This window comes from Bos grunniens, chromosome 2 (genome assembly GCF_055505025.1).
Source record: "Bos grunniens cultivar Pamir isolate PY7600 chromosome 2, Bosgru_T2T1.0, whole genome shotgun sequence".
NCBI classification, from domain to species: Eukaryota; Metazoa; Chordata; class Mammalia; order Artiodactyla; family Bovidae; genus Bos; species Bos grunniens.
This window is the reverse complement of record NC_141166.1, coordinates 41166637-41192239: the sequence shown is the minus strand read 5'-3', so window position 1 is coordinate 41192239 and position 25603 is coordinate 41166637. Positions and strand designations below refer to the sequence as shown.

The 25603-nt window shown below is 42.3% G+C and overlaps 1 long non-coding RNA gene across 6 annotated transcripts in view; it reads left to right on the top strand.

Annotated features, from left to right (window-relative positions):
- The first annotated feature begins 3442 nt into the window (after window positions 1-3442).
- The window catches only part of LOC147377957 (uncharacterized), a 31802-nt gene continuing 9641 nt past the window's right edge, over window positions 3443-25603 (top strand). The window contains exons 1-3 of one of the 6 annotated variants that reach the window (XR_015143204.1): window positions 3443-3714; window positions 6222-6700; window positions 13250-13321. This is a non-coding gene — a long non-coding RNA (uncharacterized LOC147377957). The remainder of the gene's footprint in view (window positions 3715-6221; window positions 6701-13249; window positions 13322-25603) is intronic. The other 5 variants (XR_015143198.1, XR_015143199.1, XR_015143195.1 and 2 more) reach the window with 5 other exon arrangements.

The window sequence follows — 25603 nt, the reverse complement described above, 5'->3', positions numbered from 1 at the left end:
CATAGCTTACTCCAGATCATATGATACTGCAAGTTTGGTAAATATCCCAAACATTATAAACATTCTGCTGCTGCTGCTGCTGCTAAGTTGCTTCAGTCGTGTCCGACTCTGTGCCACCCCACAGACAAACATTCTAACATCACAAATATTATTAACCTTGGGCTTAGCATATACAGCCCAATCTACTGAAGACTTCAAGTGGTTACAGCAATTTTCTCTTATTCTCAGCTACAGTCATGAAGGAAATCAGATATTGTTACCCAGAAAAAAATTAGGGTGATAGGTATTGGTACAGGTTTTGGGGGGGCTGAAGTTTATAAAATGTAGAAGCCCCTCTGAAAAAAAAATGCTAAGTACAAGTTTAAAATTAGGTACCTTAAAGCCCATTTATTTAGAAGGAAGAAACAAAATACACATAATTTTTCAAAATTAATGAATAAATATCACATACATCACAAATACAAAAAAAGTAACTTTTTTATTAACTTCCTGACATGCCTCTATGAAAACTATTTTTGGCTGCTTGCTCTTTGATAATTTCCTCACATGACAATAACTTTGATATATTTTATCCCATAGAGGAAATAGAAAGATAAACCAGTTTTTCCCCCAGTATGATTGGTCAAAATTAGACTTTGACTATTAATAGTTTAGAAGATCTTCAGTTCCAGAAGTCATTGTTGGTATTGTCATGTAAACTGTTGGCATGGTTGTCAAATTTGGCGAAATCTTCATCAAGTTTCTTTCCTATATATGAGATTTAGGATTTGGAAGAATTTCCCACGGACTGGCTTCTGGCTCTGCATGTCTGAAATATTTTTACTCCCTGTATACACATGTACACCCAGCCTCAGGCATCTTATTGGGATACTCTCAGAAACACCCTTAACCCAGGCTGGAGGGAATCTGAATTTACAGGCTACACTCTGTTCCTCCTCTTTTTCTGTCCTTCAACACAGGGCAAGGGAGAAGGCAATGGCACCCCACTCCAGGACTGTTGCCCGGAAAATCCCATGGATGGAGGAGCCTGGTAGGCTGCAGTCCATGGGGTCGCTAAGAGTCATACACAACTGAGCGACTTCACTTTCACTTTCCACTTTCATGCATTGGAGAAGGAAATGGCAACCCACTCCAGTGTTCTTGCCTGGAGAATCCCATGGACGGAGAAGCCTGGTGGGCTGCTGAAGCGACTTAGCAGCAGCAGCAGCAGCACACAGGGCAAGGCATCTACGGGGTCAAATGGACATGTGTACTCAATGCCCTCAGACAGAAGAAAATCTGTCTGCAATTCAGGAGACCTAGGTTTGATCCCTGGGTTGGGAAGATCCTCTGGAGAAGGGAATGGCTACTTACTCCAGTATTCTTACCTGGAGAATTCCATGAACAGAGGAGGCTGGAGGGCCACAGTGTATGGGGTCTCAAAGAGCCAGACACAACTGAACGACTAACATTTTCACTTTCACTTTTCACTCAAAGCCAATGCTTCCCACTTCTTGATCTTGCTCCAGGTAGATAGGATCCTAGGATTTCTTGTTCACACAGCACCTGCCCTCTTCCTCTGTCTGTCCTCCCAAGGGCCAACTTTACCCCACTGTAAACATTCCCAGGACAACCTCATTGCCAGGAACAGAGCTCATGCAAATGAGGGACTCAGCCTTAAACTTCACCAGAGTTGTGGCAAATCTACCTCTACACAGCACCCAGCTTTTCTGTGATGCTGCCTATTTATCTTGGACCCAAGCCAACGTGGAAGCTACTCTACCCCCCAAAAGTAGTCTACAAAAATTTCACTACCACCTCAGCATGGCAACCATGCAGGGGAAGCAGATAGAAAAGTTTCAAAGAGATAGAACTGTACATGGCTCTGAACACTGAAATCTTCCTGGATGATAATTATGTGACAGCAGACATCTTGCCTGTCTACCCTCCTGTAGTGCCAGGGCGCCATCTTGGCACCCCTCAGAGGGCACCCCATTGCCTTGTGGTGCCTCCACTGTTCCCATCTGGCAGAAATTGGGGAACTTTTCCTTAAACCTGACCCCTTCCCAGTCTCTTCCTCCTCCTTAACCCCATAAGATAACATATCAGGTAGAAATCCCTCCTCAGCCCCTCAACAACTCATGATATTGGCAAAGTGGGCCTGGCCATGGTTAATGGGTGGCACACCTCTATTTGGGGCTTCCCTCATAGCTCAGTTGGTAAAGAATCTGCCTGCGATTCAGGAGACCCCAGTTCGATTCCTGGGTTGGGAAGATCTGCTGGAGAAGGGATAGGCTACCCACTCCAGTATTCTTGGGCTTCCTTTGTGGCTCAGCTGGTAAAGAATCTGCCTGCAATGTGGGAGAGCTGGGTTCAATCCCTGGGTTGAAAGATCCCCTGGAAAAGGGAAAGGCTACCCATTCCCATATTCTGGCCTGGAGAATTCCATGAACTAAGTCCATGGGGTCGCAAAGAGTCGGACACAGCTGAGCAACTTTCACTTTCAACTCCATTAGCTTCATCAATTATGTATTAAAGTGAGAGAGGGAAAGCAGTCTGGCATAGCAGTGATCAAGGAGGGTCATCTACCCTCATGAAGTAAAAAGACCTTTTAGAACAAAGCTGATCTTTGTGGGGGGAGCTCCCCTGCACCAAGTATTGGTTGCCCAAGCAGCCACCTCCTTGCTTTCTTTCCCTTTCGTCCTTTGGCCCCTGTGACCACGCTTCCCTCTTACCACTACCCCATCTACTCGGGGAACACCCCTCTGATGAACAGCATGAATCCTCCTTAGGGACCAAGCTGGGCAAGCCCAGGCAAACTGGCAAAGGGGTCTAAGGCTTATTCCAGCCTATATTGCTTGGCACCTCTCACATGTCATCCTCTTGGTGCCTTCAGGACCACTGGCACTTTCCCCTGACCCTCTGAGGCCCAGCTTATGGGCACTGTTTTTCACATTCAGGTATAGGATATTAATAGCATCCCCTGCCTTAAGACGCGTCTTTAAACAGAAGACAAAATCTTAAGCAAAACGTTCAAAGTCAACAGCTTTAATAAAACGCCTAATACACATTTAGAAAAACTTCTAGGCATCTTAAAATAGAGTGTTGCATTTAATCATCAGAACCCCCTGTAATGGAAAGAAAGAAAGAAACCAAGAACTTTGGGGGTAATGTAGCCAGGTTGAGGGGGGAGCCTTGGGAGTGGGCTGGGTGTCTTACTGACAAGGTCAGAAGAGTAGGGCTGGGGACAAGCTGTCACTGGCCTGGATTCTGTTTAGCTGGTTCCTCTCTTCACACACACACACACACAGAGCACAGCACAAATGCCTTTGGGGGTTCTTGCGGAGGGGGAGATACTAACATCTAGCCCACGCCCAAGCCTCGCATTTTGCATTCCCTGCACTCTGAGGGGCAGCCAAGGGTGTGCAGGGGGTTGGGAGGGGCATCTAGAAGGAGAAGGACAAATTTAAAAGGAAAGATTTACGAGTCCATGAAGATGTTTCTCCCAGACTCCTGAGTGCAGGAGTATGACTTATTTATTTTATTTTCATTTGTAACCAAAACCTTCCCCTGACTCCCATTGGCCCCAGCTGAGAAGGGAGAGAGGGCCGGCCCGTCAGGCGTTGATCACCGGGCCAACGGGAGACAGTGTGGCGTGATGCTGACGCAGCCCACTGACAAGCCAGCGAGAGGCCCAGGGGAGCAGCTCTGAGCCGAGCAGCCAGAGCCAGGCAGGTAGGGAGCTGACAGCTGGGGAATTGCTAAGAGGCGCCGGGCTGGTGGGGGCAGGCTGGTGAAACAGCAGACTCAGAGAAGGTGTGATTCTGGGATGCGCAGACACTGTTGTTTATCAGCTTTCCTGGGCGTCTTCTCCACGTCCTCTGCTCCACCAAGCTCACCTCGTTTTCAATTTCCTCTCTCCCTTCCCCCACCTACGAGATCACCAGTCAGTTCCCATAATCTCTTTTCTGCAATGTTTGTCTCCCTGACTGCTTTTGGGAGAAGAAAGGGAGCAGATGAATACACATTAGTAACATCGAAATGTCACTTAGTGGTCAGCTCAAAAAGGACAGTCTTTGCTGGCCTCAAGGCAAACTATTGGATTGAGAGCTGCAAAGTCAGAAGAAAGAATGGGCTGGGAACTAAGGGGTGTCCACACTGGGGACTCGTGATGCAAAGGCACAGGGCTCCTGAGTTAGCAAAGGCTTGAGGACTGAAAGTCCACAGTTCCTAGAGGGAGGCATCCTAGGGAAAAGGGGAGCTGTGTCCCCAGGCTGGCATTCTCTTTTAGGGAAATAGAAGTTGAGAGGTAAAGGGCGAGCCAAGCTTCAAGCCTTTGGATAAGTCCTGAATTCTCTTCAGGACAGTGACCCAATACTGGCAGTCCCCTGCCCATTTATTGAGGATCACAGAGTCCCTTGCAAAGGCCTCCCATGTAGGAAAATCCATCATCCTTTTCATACAAAAATAACAAACAAAAATTAAGCAGAACTTTATTAATCAGGTTGCATTTACCTATCTTGCCTGTGACTTTTCTGGATAATGTCCAAAACAATGTGAAACCCATGCTGACACCTGTCTTGTCACTGAATATAATCAGCCAGTTCTCTTACACTAGACAAGGCAATATCATAATTTTCACTTATGGAATTATCAGGATAGACACTCCCTATCTGATGCCTGGATTACTCAGACTGATTTGAACCACAGATGATTCTCAGCTGCCCGAGGTCACATGCTCCCTGCTCCCAAGGACGTGTAGGTCTCTGCCCCTCCACCTCATTACTGGATAAGAGGTTATATCATTCCCAGTCTATAAATGGAACAATAAAGGCCTATTTGGGTGGAAGTGACTCCATGAGTCTGCCGCTTCATCTATTGTATTGGAAGGTGTGCCATTGGAGACATATTTCTGCATCACCAGAGGGCTTCATAGCTGAGTCATCATTATGAAACTTGCTTCAGTCCATCAAAAGTCAGAGCCTCAGAGCTTGCCTTCTAGTCCAAACTCTGACACCTGCTTCATGTAGAAGTCTTTAGGTCCAAGAGTCAGAAAGTCTGAGAATTACCACTTAGCAGTCATGTTAATCATATCACTTAAAATCTTCCTGTAGCTTCCTACTGCCTTTATGATAAGCCATAACCCATATTCAGAACTCTGTATGCCCTGGCTGTTACTCATCATTCTACCCTATCCCACACTTCTCTCCCTCTCACACTTTACTTCCAGCTGCACCAGCCTTCTTTCTATTTCTGAAGTCACTGGGCTTGTTTACACCTGGTTGTCTTCATACCTTTGTTCCCTCTGCCTGTGTTGTCCTAAAAGGAGCCTACTAATCATTCGGAGAAGGCAGTGGCGACCCACTCCAGTACTCTTGCCTGGAGAAGCCCAATGAACTGAGGAGCCTGGTGGGCTGCAGTCCATGGGGTGGCTAAGAGTCGGACATGACTGAGCGACTTCACTTTCAGTTTTCACTTTCCACTTTCATGCATTAGAGAAGGAAATGGCAACCCACCCCAGTGTTCTTGCCTGGAGAATCCCAGGGACGGGGGAGCCTGGTGGGCTGCCATCTATGGGGTCACACAGAGTCGGACACGACTGAAATGACTTAGCAACAATAAAGCAATAGTACCCCCAAAAATGGTTATATGAGGAAAATAATTTGAGATTTGATATGTTTTTTTGATCTCTCGAAGTCCTGGGTTCAATTCCCTGGGTCAAGAAGATCCCCTGGAGAAGGGAATGGCAACCCACTCTAGTATTATTGCCTAGAGAATTCCATGAACAGAGAAGCCTGGTGAGCTATAGTCCATGGGGTAGCAGAGACAGACCTGACTGAGTGATGAACACTTTCATGTCAGTCATCCTGGGAAAGATAAGAATCTTTCATTTGCTCATTAATTCATTCATTTAGCAGACATTAATGGTACTTACATGCCATCTGTCTCCTCAAACTTAAAATTTAAATTCCATGAAGACAGAAGCCTAGTCTGTCTTAGACTCCATCAGCATACAGAATGTGCTTGAGAAATGTCTGTTAAATAAATAAGTGAATGAATGAACACATAAATGAGTGTAATCTCAGACTAATCACTTAAACTTTCTGAGCCTCAGTTTTCTCATCTTATGACTAACACTAACATACTTGTCTGCTTCAAAGTGCGGAGAGAGTCTGAAATAAATATGTGTATGAGACCTAACAGAGCCTGAAGCAGGGATTAAGTACTGGTGCTTTATTTAGAGGGTACAACTCTAGAGCATCCAGATTGAAGGCAAAAGGAAACAAGACAAGAAAAACAGGAAGAAATGAAAAGATGATGCGTTACTGCATTGACCAGCACTTCATGTGAAGCCATCGTGTCACCACCAGTTACTTGACAGATATATTTGCAGGATTATGTGAGATATCCATGGAGAAACTAGACCTTGAGACAACCCATCAAGGAAAGATGAGGCATGATGAATATTCACCCATTGAAAAACTTACTGCCCCGTACTTCCGGATTGCCCCATGCCTCTACCCCTTGAAAGTACCCAGAAAGTCTACTCCTACGTCCTTCTGAAAGAGCATAGTCTGAAAGTTTGTCCAAGTCTGAAAATTTCTGAAAGAGCCAAAGTCTCCAGGCCTGTGGAAGATTGACCACAGTGGTGACACCCCACAGCCCCACAGCTTCAGGAAGGGCAGCTCCTCAGAACAAGGAGCTGAGTCCAGGCCAGGAGGTGAGTGAGGATGAGAGAATCCAGTGAGGATGAAAAGATACACATACACTATTTCTGATAAGGTATCTGAAAGCAGTTTGAACGCTATAAAGTCCAAAACAATGACAAATGTTGCTGTCTTATTGGTCTTAAAAAAAAAAAATCAAGTGTGTTTTCACCTCATAGTCTGTGCACTTGTATAAGTTTGATAAGCTTTCAATCAGACAGTGCAAATGAAAAGAAGTCTCTTCTGTTTGCATTGCTATTGTTGAAACATCCCTCTCTGAAATAAGCCACCTTATCTCCGCATAAAAAATTCTTTTGTCCAAAATGGAAACATAAATGTGTTCTGTTAAAGTGGGCATTTTTCTTGTTATGTTTATTTAGTTTCTGTTCTTGAAAGAAAACACAGCAAACATGAGCAATTCATATGGGAGATACTTTTCAAGTAAACCTCTTGCCTCGTGATCCTTCCTCCATCACTCCTTTCTTGTAACAGTAGCTTCCTTGAGCCTGTTCTTATGTTTGTACATTGTCTACACTGTGATCAACTTTAACAGACCTCCAAAATGCCAGTAAATGTTAATAACAGAGAGCCCATGGAATGGTTAGACTGGAAAGACTTCCTAACCTGAAATGCCTCCACTAGCAGTTACATAACTTGCTGATATGTGGCCCCCTCATCAGATTTTCTCTACAAATCCCAAGCCTTTACTATTTAGGGTCAGCTTGAATTGAGGAGTCCCGTGTGTTTTGGATTTTCATTTCATTCCAGAGCCCAGTAAAATGAAATGCCTGGCACAGAGTAAGATGCATGCCCATGGACATGCACCTGTATAGTCATTAAGTGATTGAATGAATGAATGCAGTCAGTTTGCAGTAGAAATTTAAAACATTAAAAGTATAGCTTCTAGAACCAACATGTCTGGGTTCAAATCCCAGCTTTATCATCAAGCAGTGACACTGGAACGTTTGCTTAACCTCTCTGTGTCTCAGTTTGTGCCTTGGCTTACTCACCTGTAAAATGAGGATAAGTTCACAGTTCCTTTACAGCTTTGTTGTGACAATTAGATGATACATGGAATGTGAGTCTCTTAGCCCAATGCACTATCAAAAGTTAGCTTTGATAGTAATTTTGCATTTTTATTAGCTCCCCTCCTTGTTCAGCCTAGGTCTGGTTGAACCGTGAAGACATGCTTTGCTATCATGCCATCTGCCTTCACTGGTTCAACCAGATGCAGGTTTACATGTGTTAAATCCACTGTAAAGCCTGTCCTTAAAAATTTGTGTAGCCAAAGGGAATCTCATACTGGTCATGGCATTTATGTTACGTTGTGATACACCGTGTTTTTAAATGTGGTGCTGTCAACTGATTTAAGTATTTTATTGGACAATTTTACTGTTCTGGTGCCCCGAAGCTTTTTAAAGCAAGAACCAGTTTTTTAAATCAAATAGATAAATGTAAAGTCGTTGCACTTGAAATAACAGCAGTACAAGCAGTAGGGCCAGAATTTCCACTCTGGCTGTTTAATTATTTTCCTGAAGATTTTCCTAAAATTTAGGGGAAGAGCAGGTGGGGACAGGTGACTGAACTTTACTACCAACCTCCTAACCCCTTTACCGGGTGTCCCCCAGACTCCCAAGTCCACTTCCCTGAAGTTATTGCCAGGATCCAGGACACATGGCAATTTGCTCATCCTCCAGGGCAGAGGTAGTCTGACCTCAGCTATTTCTCAAGTCCCTTTGACATCCAGTCGTGTCTCCCCCATCACTGATGGAATAATGGATAATGAGTCATCATTTAGACTACTCTTGCAAACTGTTGCTTGTGTCTATTTTGTAAGCTGCAAACCACCTTACTTTTAGTACAAAGGAGCTCTCTACTGTCCAAAACATAAACTGTTTTCTTATAGAAACACTGAAATTAAAGAACTTTAAAAACTTTAGCATCACTAGTAGTAGAATATCCTAACCTTCCACGCCTCCTGCTATGACGCAGTATGGATCACTTTTGAAGAGCTCTTGACAACCTGAACTGAACTAAACCTTTGACCTAACTTCCAGTTTACAAGAAGTATAGGGAACAGAGGGAACATCACAATAGAACAATAAGAAAAATTCAGAATTTGGGAAGTTCTACAAGATAACAGGCCTAGCTTCTCAAAAAGTGATGTCATGGGGAAAAGGGGGGGTGGGATAAGTTTCAGACTAAAAGAGACTAGAAACACCAAATGCAATTGGTTGACGAAATAGAAAGGAACCAGGATTTGTTTCAGTTGATAAAGCCAGCATTATTCGGGGTTTCTGTGTCTTCCATGAGTCATAATATTCAAAGTTATTTCAATCGCAAGTATATGAGGTCAACAGTGAGCTATCCTCATACTGTGCCTGTCCTTGGGTGTTATAACAAAACAGGGCACAAGTGTACATGAAACTGTCTCGGGGCCAGAGTGAAACTAAAAACCAGGACCCAAACAACTGAATAGCTGAATATATTTTGAATTGTTCTTGTTTGGAGGATTTACTTCCCTGGAAAACACTTCAGGCTGCCACTTTCTATAAAGCACTCTTCTGCTAGTAAAAATGAATTCTTGCATTGCAAGAGCTCAACATGAAATCTCATCTAGGCCCTTCTTCTGAGACATCAAGAGAGTATTTTATTCATTTATTTAAAATCTAAAAAGAAAACCACGGACATTCATCCCACCCATGTTTTCATTCCTCCTTTTATTCTTTGAATTTATTAAATTCCCACTGGATAGGAAGCACTTCTAGTACTTAGGTGAGAGCAGACAGCATAACTAAGAGTCATCAAGATTCTTGCTTCCTAGAAGTTACACTCTAGTAGGACAGTGAAAGCAGGTTAATAAGGAATAGTGAACAATAAAGAGTGAGGGTGTGGGGAACCTACCTTAGATATCATGGTCCAGGAAGTCCTCCTGAGAAGGTAAACTTGGAATTAAGACAGTTGCTCACAGTTACCCATGTGGAGATTTGATAAAGGGCATTCCAGGTAGAGAATGCAAAGCTCCTAGGGTAGGAGCGAGCCTGGTGGACTTGAAAGACAGAAAGAAAGGCCGAGTTACTGAACCATGTGAATGACAGAGAGTGAAATGAAATGTAGGTTTTGGTTAGGAGATTGGACTTTATTCTAATTGCATTGGGCAGCCATTGGAGGGCTTGAAGCAGCAGAGAGGCATGATCTGATTTTCACTTGAAAAAGACCTCTCAGGCTGACGCTTTTGATCAGGGACTATCTCCTCACATTTAGCCCAGATTCCTCCTGCTACAATTAAAGTGCATTTTCTCTCCTCACAGTGAACAGATGCTATTTGGTGCTGATATTAGTTCAGATGCCTGAGGAAACATCAGATGGCTATATTAGGATCCCCAGAAGGCTAGAATGAATGTAGTAAGAAGACCAAGGTGATGATCATCAACCTGAATTACAATCAGAAGCCCCTGATAAAATTAAAACCTGTTTCCTTCCCCAGTGGTGGTAGGGCCAGTTGTTTCCTTAGCTCTCCCATAGCTCTCGCATTCTCATTGTTTCTCAGACCCCACTCCCCACCAAGCAATCCATGGCAGCAGCAACATTAACATGGTGGAAGACTGTGTCAAGTATTTATGGTAGGGAACATATTGTTGGTGTAAAAGATCATTAAAATATGGTGAATGGGACTCCCAGTGAATTCTCCCTAGCATCACAACAATTTAGATACAGAAAATTACAAAAATTAAAGTAAAATCATTTAATGTCTCTGGAAATTATCTTAAGGGCATAGAGCAAAAGGAGAAATACTCATGCAAAATAATCTGCTGAATTGCATAAGAACAAGCATCTATGACATGTCTGCCACCATCTGCTCCTTTAACTCCCATATCCTGGGCATGTGCAGCAAAGAAGAGAGGGGCCTCCTCTCCCTAAAGTGCACCGTCTGGGCTATGATTTCACCCCAGGAGTGGCATGTTGCCAGCAATATTTCTCATACACTAGCCCACTGTTGCAGAAGCTCTATTCCTAGGAAGAAAGATCTAGGGGATGGGGCGCCTTGCCAAGTCCTGCGCCAGTTGTAGCTCACCGAAAGTACAAGGACCCTGATCACCCTTGCCCCAGCTCCATTATAGAGGTTCCGTTCAGAAAGGGCAAGCTGAGAAGGCCAGGGGCTGGCACTGCCCCATCCCCAACCAGTGCCCTCATAGAACTGGAGTAGAGTTCTAGTGTAGCAGCATGAGGGTCCCACCCAGGAGGTGAGGCAGACCTGAAGGATGAAGGATCCTGAAACTCTGCCTGAGGGTGTTAATCATTTGGAAAAGGAAGTAGAGATCTCTATGCTTAAGGGTGTTTTAAGAAACATTGGAGATCTTGAAGGTGAAGGTGAAGTTGCTCAGTCGTGTCTGACTCTTTGTGACCCCGTGGACTGTAGCCTACCAGGCTCTTCCGTCCATGGGATTCTCCAGGCAAGAATACTGGAGTGGGTTGCCATTTCCTTCTCCAGGGTATCTTCCCAACCCAGGGATCAAACCCAGGTGTCCCGCATTGGAGGCAGACGCTTTAACCTCTGAGCCACCAGTGAAGATCTTGGTAGAGAGTAATTGCAGATCTTGGTAGAGAGTAATTAACAGGAGAAGGATAGCTCCTGAAGACATGCAAAACAGCAGAGCAGCCAGAAGTTTAACAGAGAGAACTGGGAAAAGAGCAGCCAGGAAAAGCCCTCCTGGGAGCAGTCAGAGTCCAGGATGGAAGCCTTGCTGGCACAAGGGGCTTAAATACACCCCCTGACCAAACCATGAAGAGTAGGAATTCTGATCCAGGGTGACACCTAGGTTTAAAACTAAAATCACACTCGCCCCTAACAAACTGGCAGATTATGGGCATCCCCAAGGCTGAGCCCTCCTGGGAACAATCAGAGAAAGAAGCTCCAAGCTATAAGTCCTTCACTGAACATAGGGCAATAAACACAAATTCCCTGAACTGTAATAGCAGCCTCGAAGCCACATGGATGTCATAAAATATACAGCAAAAATCTGACTGGCTAAGGGAGATAAGTACTACCTTTGGCCAATAAGTGGCTTATGCCAACCCAGACCTAGGGATGACCCTTACTTAGGTGAAGAAAAGTGAAAGTGTGAGTTGCTCAGTCGTGTCTGACTCTTTGCAACCCCATGGACTACAGCCTGCCAGGCTCCTCTCTCCATGGGATTCTCTAGGTCAGAATACTGGATTGAGTTGCCATTTCCTTCTCCAGGGGATCTTCCCGACCCAGGGATTGAACCCAGGTCTCCTGCACTGCAGGCAGATTCTTTACCGTCTGAGCCACCAGGGAAGCCCTTAGGTAGACAGGCTTAAAAGCAAAAACAAGGGGGAAAATGTAAGTATGGATTAAAGGGGCTGCCCATTGAGGGGGAAATAGATGCCACATGATTAGTTCAGCCAAATCACTAAACAAATCAACAACTGACAAAGCCAACAACCACCACCATCCCTTGGGAGTAAGGAAGGGAATTGGTATCTAGAGTTGCTATAATATACTACCAAGAAATTCAGTTTCCAAAAAAAAATGTGAGACATGCAAAACAATAGTAATAAGCACACCTAGCTCCCAGATCTTGGTTTCTAATACTCTTCTCAACCAAAAGGAAACAGGATTTTCTTGGACAAATGACTGATTCTAGGACAGGGGCAAGAAATATACAAGATGAACCTGGAGTATTTTGCAATGACAGAAATAAGGAAGTGCTAAAAAATAAATTAAAACCCTACATTGATAGAGATACGCCAAAGGAATATAGGAACCGATTGAGAGAGCTCCCAGTGGCCAAGGTTAGAATCATTTGAGCAAAATAAATAAATAAAATGGCATTAGATTATAGCCCATAGCATAAAAATAAATATCATGTGCCCACACTGATATAAAAATGATTGAATAAGTAAATAAATAGGGAGAAGAGAAAAATCTCCTGGCAGGAGAATTCCAAATAAATTATGTAGATATTCTGTTCCTAATGAGGGAACCTAACTTCCCATTCCCTACGTGTAGACTGCTGACCTCCTTCCAAAGAATCAATATAGAAGATACAGCTAGGTGAGAGTACCTTTATGGTGGAGAAACCTGAGAAACATTATCTCAGCCAAATGATCAAGGTCAAGATCAACAATGATGAGTCAGGCTGATAGTATGTATCTTGACATGATGTAATGAAAACGGCCCTTGATCTCTATGATCAAGTAAACCCTATAATGCCAGTTTAATCATAAGAAAAACACTAGACAAATTTCAATAGAGGAGCATCTTAGCATTCTTCAAAACTATCAAGATCATCAAAAATAAGGAAAGTCTGAGAGCTGTCACTCCTAAGAGGAAACTAATATAATATTGTATTACATTACAAATATAATGTTCAAATTTGTATATTTGTTACAAATATATGTTCATATTTCCAAATATAATGTTGTATCATAGATGGTATCATAGAGGAAAGAAAATAAGTAAAAACTAAGGAAATCTGGGGTACATACCCAAAAGAGTCAAGAGCAGAACTCAGATATTTGTGTGCTCATGTTCACAGCGGCATTACTTCCAATGGACAAAAGGTGGAAGCAATCCAACTGGTCATCAACAGATGAATAAACAAAATCTGGTATGTACAAACAGTGGAATATTATTCAGTCTTATAAAGGAAGAAAACTTTGACATTGATGAAGTTTGAAGACATGATGCTAAATGAGATAAACCAGACATGAAAGGACAAATATTTCATAATTCTCCTTATATGAGGTAGCTAGTTAGTCAAATTCATGGTGATAGAAAACAGAATGGTGGTTGACAGGGGCTGAGCAGAGTGACGGTTGGAGCTAGTATTTAATAGGTACAGAGTTTCAGTTTGGGAAGATGAAAAGATGGATGGTGGTGATGGGTAGACAACAATATAAATGTACTAAATGCTACTGAACTGTACATTTTTGAGTGGCCAAAATGATAGCTTTCAGTTTTTTAAAGCTTAAATTTTTAAAAAGCTTTTAAAATTTTTTTTAAAAACTAAGACAATCTAAATCAACTATGGAATTTACTTAATATATCAATTGTTGTCATTGTTTCATTGCTAAGTCATATCTGACTCTTTGTGATCCCGTGGACTGTATGTAGCCCGCCAGTCTCCTCTGTCCATGGGATTTCCCAGGGAAGAATACTGGAGTGGATTGCCGTGTCCTTCTCTAGGGGATCTTCCTGACCCAGGGATTGAAACTGCGTCTCCTGCATTAGCAGGCAGATTCTTTACCACTGGGAATACTGGTTCTTTAATTGTAACAAATGTATTATACTAATGTAAGAAGTTACCAATAGGGAAAATTAGTGGTGGCATATATAGGGACTCTAATATTTTCTAAATTTTTCTATAAATGTAGTCAGTCAGTCAGTTCAGTCACTTTTTAGTTTGTCTGACTCTTTGTGACCCTATGAACCACAGCACTCCAGGCCTCCTTGTCCATCACCAACTCCCGGAGTCCTATTCTGAAAAATAAAGTCTACTTTCTTTTTTTTTTTTTTAATTTTATTTTATTTTTAAACTTTACATAATTGTATTAGTTTTGCCAAATATCAAAATGAATCCGCCACAGGTATACATGTGTTCCCCATCCTGAGTCTACTTTCTAAAAAAAAAAAAAAAAAAGGTAGTAAAAGAGACAGAAAAACAACAGGAAAAAAGACATGAGACACAGAGAACAAAACATCAGAATGTCAGATGTAAGTCCAACTATATCAATGATAACATTGAACATGAATGAGTTAAACAATCTAATCAAAAAGAGATTATCAGATTGGATTTAAAAAACAAAAAACAAAATCCAACTATCTGCTGGTAGAAGACATTAAATACCTTATATTGAAAGATACAAGTAAATTGAAAGTAAACAGATGGAAAAAGGTATATCATGTAAACAGCAACCATAAGAGAGCTAGGAGGGCTATACTAATGTCAAACACATTAAATAATGTGGTCACCCTGCTTACTGTACCAATTTTTGTGGGTCCCTTGCAAGATGGACCCTCCTTCCCAAAATTTGTTTCCAAATATAAGACCAATGCTACCACACCAAAGGGATAGGAAAAGATTCATTGCCTGAAAATGGGTTGAGAGAGCAGGAAAATGAGACTGACTTGAGATATTTTTGTTGTTGTAGCTAGGCAGTGAGGCCAGGTTGAGGGTTTCCATTTGTTGTTGTTGTTCAGTCATGAAGTCATGTCTGACTCTTTGTGACCCCATGGACTGCAGCACACCAGGCCTCGCTGTCCCTCACTATCTTCCAGAGTTTGCCCAAGTTCATGTCCATTGAACTGGTGATGCCATCCAACCATCTCAACCTCTGTTGCCCTCTTCTCCATCTGCCTTCAATCTTTCCCAGCATGGGTGCCTTTTCCACTGAGTTGGCTGTTTGCATCAGGTGGCCAAAATATTGGCGCTTCAGCTTCAGCATCAACCCTTCCAATGAATATTCAGGGTTGATTTTCTTTAGGATTGACTAGTTTGATCTCCTTGCAGTCCAAGGGATTCTCAACAGTCTTCTCCAGCACCACAGCTCAAAAGCATCAATTCTTTGACACAGCCTTCCTTATGGTCCAACTCTCACATCTGTACATGACTACTGGAAAGACCATAGCCTTGAATACATGGACCTTTGTCAGGAGGTGACGTCTCTGCTTTTTAATACACCGTCTAGGTTTCTCCTAGGGTTCCCATCCACTGCCACAGTAGAAATTTAGTCACTTATGAAGGGAACTTCAGGTTAAGGGAACACCAGCAGTGTCTCCAAAGAAGCCAGAAGAGTGTCCAGGAGGGAAAGAGAAAGCATTGACCATTTACAAAGTACTTCCCTGAGCTTCAGCACTTGTAGTGTCAGAAAGCAAGGTTAGATATATGCAGAGGGAAGAGTAGAAAAGAAGCAGAAAGATGACCACACTCCCTTCTCTGACTGCAACTGTCAGTCAAAAATAACACAGTGTAATGAGATGGAGAATGACTGTTAGGAGTTCTGACTCCTGGAGATTAAGGCACTGGAACCTAACTGATAAAAAGGAGACAGTCATGATGGAATCTGAAGAAAGAATATTCTAGGCAGAAGGAACACACAGAGTTCCTTGCTGAGCCCACAGCTTGTGTTCCATCAGTATAAACCCTACTAGTGCATCTCATAGAATGACTCACAAAATCATTGTTAGCTAAACAAATTCCCTCCCAGTAGCCTGGAGTTTTAGAAAAATATAATTTAAAGTCATCAAACACTTCATCCATATATACCACTCATATGCCAAGATTCAGCCCACTATGTGCCAAGTAAAAATCTCTGCTGGTCCTCACACATGTGATTATAATTTCTCTTCCATCTTGTATGTCACTGATACTGTATAACTTCAGCATGTGATTTGATAAGGGAATTTTGTGAATGTCATGTTCCTCTTTCTTTCTAGGAATAATGTTTTAATTAACTTTGGTCTTCAAGTTTCTTGGCAAAAGTGTGACCCTTAACATTTTTCCTGTAAGAAAAGGAATGTGAACTATGTCATTCCTCTTCTTTGCCTTTAAAGACAAAATCAGTTAATTTCTATCAGGAATTGTTTTGCAGTTGTTCTGGAAAAACTCAATTAGTTTACTAGAGAGGACAGTGGGCTTTAAGTGGATACACACAGGAGGAATGATGTTGTTATTACTATAATAATGAATGTTTACTGAGCACTTGTATGCCAGGCATCATGCTAAATGCTTATATGACTTATTTAATCAGACAACAACACTACAGAGTAAACATTATTATTTCAATTTTCCAAATGAGGAAATCGAAGCTTAGAATGTTGAAATAATTGTCTAGGGCCACATGGTTCTAGAAACTGAACTCAAGCACTCTAGCTCCATATCTGCACAGCAAAACCTGACCATTGCATGATTACACCATGCTGCTTAGATGGGAGTGAGGATGAAATTCAGGAGAAAGTCAAAGAAACTAAAGGTAAACCAGGCAACTTAGGGATTTTAAGAAGTTGTCCATAGTTGTCAATAATCATTTTAAGAATGACATACAAGATGGAGAGAGGGAACCTTCTTCAATTTTGCACCCCAGACAATTTTTGTGATCTTTATGCTAGTCTTGGTCTGGGAGAGGCAAAAGAAACTGTAAGAGCTAAAAACAGGAATAAGGGGAGGATCCTGTAGGGCCCTGTGGCTTCTACTAAGAACTTTGTTACTCAGAGTGAGTTGACAGTCATTGGAGAGGGTTGAGGAGAGAAATAGCATGACCTAATTTAAGCATGAAACTCTTTGGCTGCAGGATAACAGAGTATAGGAGGGTGAGGGAAGGGGCTGGGAGACCAGTTAAGAGACCATTGCAGTAATCCAGGCAAGAAGTCATCCTAACTTGGACCAGGTGGCAGTGGGATGTTGAGAAGTAGTTGAATTCTGGATGGATTTTAGAAGTAGAGCTGACAGAATTTGCTGTTCGATCAGATGTGGGATGTGAGAAAGAGATCACGTGGAAGATTTTTCTCTAAGCGAACACCCCAGAATGCCAAATAATCAGAGGCCTAACAAAAACCCTATTGGATTTGGAGTTTAGAAGACGCTAAATGATTTGGGTGAAAGTATTTCATGATTAGTGATGGGGATGGAAGTAAGGTTGAGCTAAGCTAAGTTATAAATGAAACATAAGGAAGTAGAATAAGCTACACTTATGACTATATATGGAAAGGAGTCTTACAGTAGCTAGGACACTCTCAGTCAAGGGAAAGTTGTATATATATTTTTGAAGATGGGGGGAAATTGAGTGTATGTATGTGCTGAGGACAGAAACCAATAGAAAAGGAGTGACTGAAAGCACCTAGTAAAGCACCCTGAACTGAGCCCCCTTAAGAGATGGGAGTGGAAGTGTCTGCAACCCAGAGCTCACTTAGAGGGGCTAGGCTGAACAAAGGAGGACTTTGGAGAGAAGGAGGGTGTGGCTGTCACTGTTTATATATGACAGAAAAAAGAAGTTGAAGGAGTTCTTGCTGGTCAGGATATGTGTATTCTGTGAATTAGGAGGCTATGGGCTTCCCTGGTGACTCAGATGGTAAAAAATCTGCCTGCAATGCAGGAGACCAGGTTTGGTACCTGGGTCAGGAAGATCGCCTGGAAAAGGAATGGCTACCCATTCCAGTATTCTTGCCTGGAGAATTCCATAGACAAAGGAGCCTGGCAGGCTACAGTCCACGGGGTTGCAAAGAGTTGGACATGACTGGGTGACCAGCACTTTCACTTTCAGTAGGTTATGTCATGAGCCAGGCTGTTCAGAATGATCAGGAAAGGAAGCATAGGATTATGGCTGCAATGAGGACCCAGCAAAAGCTGGAGGTTGTAAATATGTAGCTGAACCAACTCACATGGTTGTATGAAACAGACTTACATAACAGTAAACAGTTTTTGCAATAAAACTTCCATCCACAGACACAGTGGACCATATCCAGTTTCTTAAGAATTAATAAAACATGGTCTACAAGCCCCAAGCCACAGTTTCAACCAGTAAAGAACAAATGGTGCCCAAACTTTCTTTGCTCAAGTTATGCATAGACTACACCAAAGCCTAGTGCTAAAATAGGTTTAGGTCAATGTCAGATTTATTTCACTAAGGACTCCCACACTCCCTCCCACTTTCACACCATTTTTAAGAATATATCCACTTCAGTTTTCCATCGTGTCCATTTCAACATCCGATTTCTCTGATACTAATACATATCACACAATTATGAAACTTTTAAATCTCACCTTAATTTTGTTTTTTAAACAGAGAGAATATTACCTGGTCTCTACTTAAAACATAAATCTTAAAATTAAACTGTTTCATTCTAGAAGCTTTTCCAGCATATTTTTAAGATTTCATCAATCTTTCAATTGCACTTAAAGAAAGAGAGATAATTAAGTGTAGTTGAAAACTGCTTTATCATTGCAGTAGTTGTATCATTAGTTTTTTCCATTGGGCAATGTGCTTAGCAACTTGCACATTAAGCCTTCTATTAAAGTTATATTAATATCATAAATATGCAAAAAGGAAATCACTCTGAAAGTTCAAAATAATAGCAATAACCTTTCCCTCATATAAAACCTTTTATCTTGAGATGTCTATATACTTCCCCAAAAAGCCTGAGTACCCTGTCCAACCACTTTCGCAAGGAGCCAATTAAAACAGCAACCTCACTTTATTCACTGACTCAAAACGCTAGTAAGGATCGCAAAGCAAACACCCAATATAATCATGATTTTAATTCTTAATGTTTCCTATGGCAGCATGTATAATCTTTAAGAGGACCAGACCTCTCGTCTGTATGAAGTCCCTCGTGGCTGCCTCCTTCTTGATTTTATTATTTAGCCATAGCTGATGGAGTATGATAGAAAGCAGAGTGGGGAGGGGAGGGTGGATAGCTGTGGCGAACTCTTTCATATGACTGGAGAAACACCCACATGTCTCACACAGAGACACACATGCACAATGATGCAATCATGGCTAGAAATGAATCAGGGCCCTTGAGGCAAGAGCCCAAGACTAATTCTCTCTAAGGAGCCCATGGGCCGCCTGGTGAACTGGCTACAGCAGGCCCATTACTGAACAAAGCACAGGTGAGGAATGAGAAAAAGGAAAAAGGAGGGACTGAGGCATTGGGTTCCAGGTTTTGAAACACATTCTCTTGAGATTATCCCCAGGGAATTATTTCTGGGCACTGGAAGGGGAAACTGAGATTTGGCCTGATCAATAACATGCAAACTCACTGTGAGATGAAGGATGACTTTCTTTATTTCCCTGGGCCTTAGTTTCCCCATCTCTAAAATATGAGGAAATTATACAACTACATCAGGAAGACTCCTACTTCCTCCAGTGAAAGTAGCTCAGTTATGTCTGACTCTTTGCGACCCCATGGACTATAGAGTCCACGGAATTCTCCAGGCCAGAATACTGGAGTGGGTAGCCTTTCCCTTCTCCAGGGGATCTTCCCAACCCAGGGATTGAACCCAGGTCTCCCGCATTGCAGGCGGATTCTTTACCAGCTGAGCCACAGTGGAAGCCCAACACCCTATGAAATAAAGTCATTATTTTCTGTCTTTCAAGAGAAATAGAGTGTCATTAAAAAGAGTGGGGGGAACACTTCCCTGGTGGTGCAGTGGATAAGAATCCGCCTGCCAGTGCAAGGACATGAGTTCAATCCCTGCTCTGGGAAGATCCCACATGCCAAGGGGCAACTAAGCCCATGGTCACAGTTGCTAAGCCTTTGATCCAATGCCCCTATTCTGCAACAAGGGAAGTCACTGCAAGGGGAAACCCACACATTGCAACGAAGAGTAAAGTCCGGCTTGCCGCAACTAGAGAAAAGCCCGTGAAGCAACAAAGACCCAGCACAGCCAAAAATAAACTAATTAATTAATTTTTTTTTTAAAGAGTGGAGGGAATCATTCTTCAGAAAAGTATTTCAGATTCTGGAGGAAGTATGACAAGCTCTCTGGCATGTTTCAACCCTGCTGCTTCCATTTGAAATGACAAACCAGCATAAAGAGTGGAGAGGAAAAGTGTTTCTCTCCTAGTCCTGAAGTCCTGTAAATGTCCGTGAGAGGCATTTTACCAACATGTATACACCGCTGCAGACAGAATCAAGAGGAGCATTTCTGACCACCGCCAGTCTGCTGGAAATGCATAGTGTGGAATATTTCTCACCACAGTGGCTAATTCTGCCCAGTCACCACCTTTGGAGACATTATTCCTTAAAGTGTCATTTTCCTAGAATTGTGTCCCAGGGTGCCATTTATTAAACAAGTAACAAAAATCCATAAATACGTCAGCCTCGTTTTTCACCTGAAGAAGAAGTGAAAAAGAAAGATAACTTCCCCCAGCCTAGGTCAAGCCCAATCTAGGACTTGAAAATAACAATAAGAACATTTGGGAGAGGGAACCAAGGAAGGATCCTCAAGAGAGACCAGCAGGTGCTCATACCTTAGGCAGCAGCTACAGTACACAAGAGGCCCCCAGATCTCTCTTTTGCTTCTAAGAAACTGGGAGAGGGGTTAGCCTAGATTTTTCATTTTAATTGATGCCCCTGTAAACCATGTTTCTTCAATTATGGAGGGTGTTTGAGGTCTTCAAGATTGGAAGAACAAAGGTCCTGTTGAGCAACTGAAGAGAGCTGAGTTGAGCTGAACTGAACTACAAGTTGACCACAGTTTGGGGTTTGCTTGTAAGTGATATGGCTTTGGTTACCCCCAAAGTGGTAAATCTCCTTTCAGTACTCCTCACGACTGTGATCTGTTGCCTCTTCCTGGTGTTCTAAAAAGTTGTACAAGACAAGACCCAGACACATTATATCAGAAGGACAAGGTGCTGAGAAAACTTAGCAAGGTAAGAGGAAGCAAGTGTCAGAAAAGGGAGTTTTTAGATTGGGGTCACAGAGAGCCACAGGAGAAAAGGAAGTTAATTCTGTCTCCAGAGAAATGGAAAACTGTCTTGTTGAAGATTAAATCCATATCAGCATAGAACCAGATCTGCAAATTTAATACTACTCTTGAAGTTTATTTTTCCCCAAGTGTTTTAGTGTAGGTATTATCTACTTTCAATTAGTACAATAACTATCTATCTGAAACTGACATTTACAAAACTAATCAGATGAGGGGCTATATTGATTCTCTCAAAGAGCCTCCCTAATGCACTATGTTACTCACTCAGTCATGTCCAACTCTTTGCAACCCCATGGACTGTAGCCCGCCAGGGTCCTTGGGATTTTGCAGGCAAGAATACTGGAATAGGTTGCCATTTCCTCCTCCAGGGCACCTTCCCTACCCAGGGATAGAACCTGGGTCTCCTGCACTGGCAGGCAGATTCTTTACCATCTGAGCTACCAGGGAAGCGCAAGGCACTAAATATATGATTTACAAAAAAATTATTTTTTCATAGTATCTTTCAGGAGCACCATTATTATAAAAAGTGAATACCGGTGGTTTCAGACACACAAAAAATAGTCAAGATATATGATTTAGTATTGTTCAAAAAACTTGCCCATTTATATAGAAAACAAAGATTTTATATTTAAAATTTCACTATTCATGAATTTGGTTTTACCTAAAATCCTATTATTTGCAACTGTGTCCATCACAAATTGTTGACACATAACATACCATGCTGTTTAGGTATCAAGTCAGCAACTATCCCATGCCTTTTACATGCCCTGAATTATGTAGTTTCTGTGAGAGGTATAGGGACAGGATATGCACAGTACTCCTTGTGACATGGATTACAACGTTATTCCCCAATAACTTGGTTCTTTCAGGTCATAAATGGGTTGCCTTTGTCTTCTAATAATCCATGTGATCTGCAGCAGAAATTTTCTAGATGGCAACCAATGGATTCACTAATTGTTTAGGTTTGTCCAAGACAGAGAGAGTTCCTAGGATGCCAGAGTTCCAGAGTTAAAATTGGGAACGTCCCAGGCAAACTTGGATAAGTTGTTCACACTAAAGAGCTGAGGAAAAAATGAAATTAGTAAATCATATTACTGCAATAGTCACTATAATTCCCATTACCAGTTCCAATGTCTATAGGTTTTTCCCACACTGTTCAGTAATACTCTGACACCAGCTGAGTATCCTACAGTTCAGCTCAATGCCATCCCTAGTACTGGGAGGTAGTACCATATGTTACAGGTTAACAGCTCAGACCTACAAGTCTGCTCCCCATCCCCCACTTCAGACACCAATTGTAAGTCCAAGTTGTCATCCATGCTTCTGACTGACATGCTCTAAACTGGAGATTCCAATATCCCACTCCTTAGGTTTGATAAATTGGCTAGAGTTGCTCATAGAACTCAGAGGAACATTTTGTTTACTTAGATTATCAGTTTACTACAAAAAGATACAACTCAGGAACAACCAGATAGAAGAGATGCAAAAGGGCAAGGTATGAGGAAAGGGCGCAGAGCCTCCATGCCCTCTCCCAGCCACAGTTTTGCTGAACCCCCATTGCATTCACCAGCCTGGAAGCTCTCTGAACCCCACTACCCCACATTACATAGACATGATTGATTAAATCATTAACCACTGTTGATTGAACTCAATCTCAAGTCCTTCTCCATCTCTATGGAGGTGGGGAGTAGGAGGTGGAGAAACTGAAAGTTCCACCCTCTAATTACACAGTTGGTTCCACTGGCAACCAGCCCCCATCCTTAGGTGTAGCTCAAAAGTCACCTCACTAATATAACAAAAGACACCTTTATCATTCTCATTGATTAAAAATTCTGAGGGTTTTAAGAGCTCTGTGCAAGAAACTGGGATGAAGAGTATATATTTCTTATTATAAATCACAGTATCATACGCCCAGTCATGCTTGTCTTCTTTTTCATTCTCTCTCTCTCTGTCTCTCTCTCCCTTCTTTCCCATCCCATATTCGTCTCCCAGGGTACCTCTATGGCACATTGACTAAGAACCAGACTCTGGTTTCCAAATAAATATATGGCTAAGTTCCAGTCTTGCCATGACTTTTTAAAGAATCTTGAATAACTAAATTTCTCCAGTACTGCTTCCTTACTGTAATACTAAGAGCTGTTAGGTTTGGCAATTGAGAAAATGCATGTGAGGTATTCACCACCATGTCGGACACCTATGTCACCTTGTATGTGTGGTAAGTGTTATTATCTCACAGATCACATAGTTACGGATATTTCAGACTTTCTGTGTTCTGGATATAGTGAGTCTGATTTCAGACCGTGCTGTGGGTCAGCTGGGATTAAATCTTCCACCACAGGGCATTTGCTGAGCCATAAGCAGATCAATCCTTTCTCCCTTCATTAGTCTGAAACCAGAGCTTTTTCAGTTTTATTCATGCAGACTTTTCAACCAAGGTCTTTGCGCTATTGTTTACATATGTATCTCACAACACACACACACAAACACACACACACACAGATTTTTATGCTGTTAAGATGGGAGAGATAGGATAAATATTTTTTTCTCTTGTTTCTTGACAAATTAGTATGAGGAAAATGATGTGGCACTAAAGAAGAACAGAAAAAAGTGAAGAGACAGGACCAGGAGTGGAGGAGGGGAGAAAGTACTGGGAAGAGAGCTGCAGAAAGAAGACTTGGTGGGGCACAGAGTTCCTGATAAAAGTGGTGAGGAAGCCCCACCAGCCAGTGTGTGTGACCTCCTGGTAATTTCCCCGGGGAGTCCCCCCTCGGAGAACTTGTACATCCAGAATCAGGAGGAAGCTGAGCTAGGTAAATTCCCAAACAGAGGGGCCTGCCTAGATGATGACCTAAAGACAAACAGGACAAGTTTCCAAGCGGGTTTCCCCTCTCTGCTCCAACAGTCATGAACATGAGCTGAGCCAAGTAGAAGGGGATGCTGTGACTAGCGATTCTTGCTGGTATTTTCTTTTGTCTCTCAGCTTCCTGGGTTTGACATGCAGGAATCTGAGGCTTTTCTGTGACCACTCTTTGTCTGGGATTCTTTCCTCAAGAGGCGTTCATGAATTTGTCAGGACTGCCAGGAAACAGCGTGAGTCACAGCTTCTGAGCAGACAATATTCGGCTTTAGAAATTCCCAGAGATACGACTTGTTTATAGGAAAGGAAACAGAGCTATTCTGAGCTGCCAGGGGAAGAGGAAAGCACTGCTCATTTTTTTCAAATGCTATGCTGAAAGGTCATACAAGTGGCCAGAGTGCCAGCAAGAACCTGGTATAGACATTGATGTTAGCAGTTCATTTGTCTACATTTTGGAGGCTATTTTTAAGCTTGGCATTTAAAAATGTAAGACTCATGGCACTGAAATTCTACTCTCAGTCTTAAACCCAGAGGCCAGAGCTTGCTGAGTATGAGCCAGTGAGGCCTGGCGGGGGCGGGCGGGGGGTGGGGGGGTGCAATCGAGGGTGCAGGGCCTGAACTTTTGGCTGGAGAGAGAGGCGCACACACGAAAGGCACCATCTGGGACCACCTTCCAACTGCACGTTTCATGAGCAGGCCACTGATTTTCATTCCCATTGTAGGGAAAGTAAAATTTCCTCGACCTTCCTGCAGTCTCCAGCTGGGACTGAAAAACAGATTCACAGGAGAAAAGTAGACACATTTTATTTATATATAAATGAGGGTCCTCACAAGAAAAGTGAAAAATGAAGAGCAAAAGAAGTAACTAGACTGAAGTGCTTCTCTACCAGGTGAAACTTTCCAGAGTAGCACTTTTGGAAAAGTAGCTAAAACATAAGGGTGACTAAAGGAGGACGAGCTGCTGAACACGTTTTTTGTTGGTATAGATTTTTCTCAGCCTCGATTCCCCATCCCCAGTGATAAGAATGGTTCTTTCTCCTGGTACAGGGAGGGCACCTTTCATGTGGGAACGTTATTTCCTACTTTTAGGAAGAAAAAGGAACATCCGAGTGCCATCCTTACATCTGCTGTTTTTCAAGCACCTTTAAAACAGCAAAACTAATACAATTATGTAAAGTTTAAAAACAAAATAAAATTTAAAAAAATAAATAAATAAATAAAACAAAGTAATTAATACACTGAAGCCTCACATACTGAGGTGGCATGTCCTCAACTCCTTTACTGTACTCCATACCGCCTCCTCTAATGTGGTTTTTTCATAGTGTTAACAACTCTGATGTCAAATTAGAAAACTGTCCAAAGCTACCAACTTTAGAGAATGTGCCCAAGGAGACAGGTTCAGGGGGGTTCTCTCTCACAACCCTTGCTTCCGCGTTGGCCCACTTTCTTGTGTATTGAGTTTGGCCCTGGTATGTTCAAACTCATCAAGACACCATTTAGACATTTATCATTGTTAGCAGAGCCGGTCAGCTGATAACAGAGATTGATTTCCAAGGAAAAAAAGAATCCACTGAGTATTCACTGATTCAACAATAATTAACCTG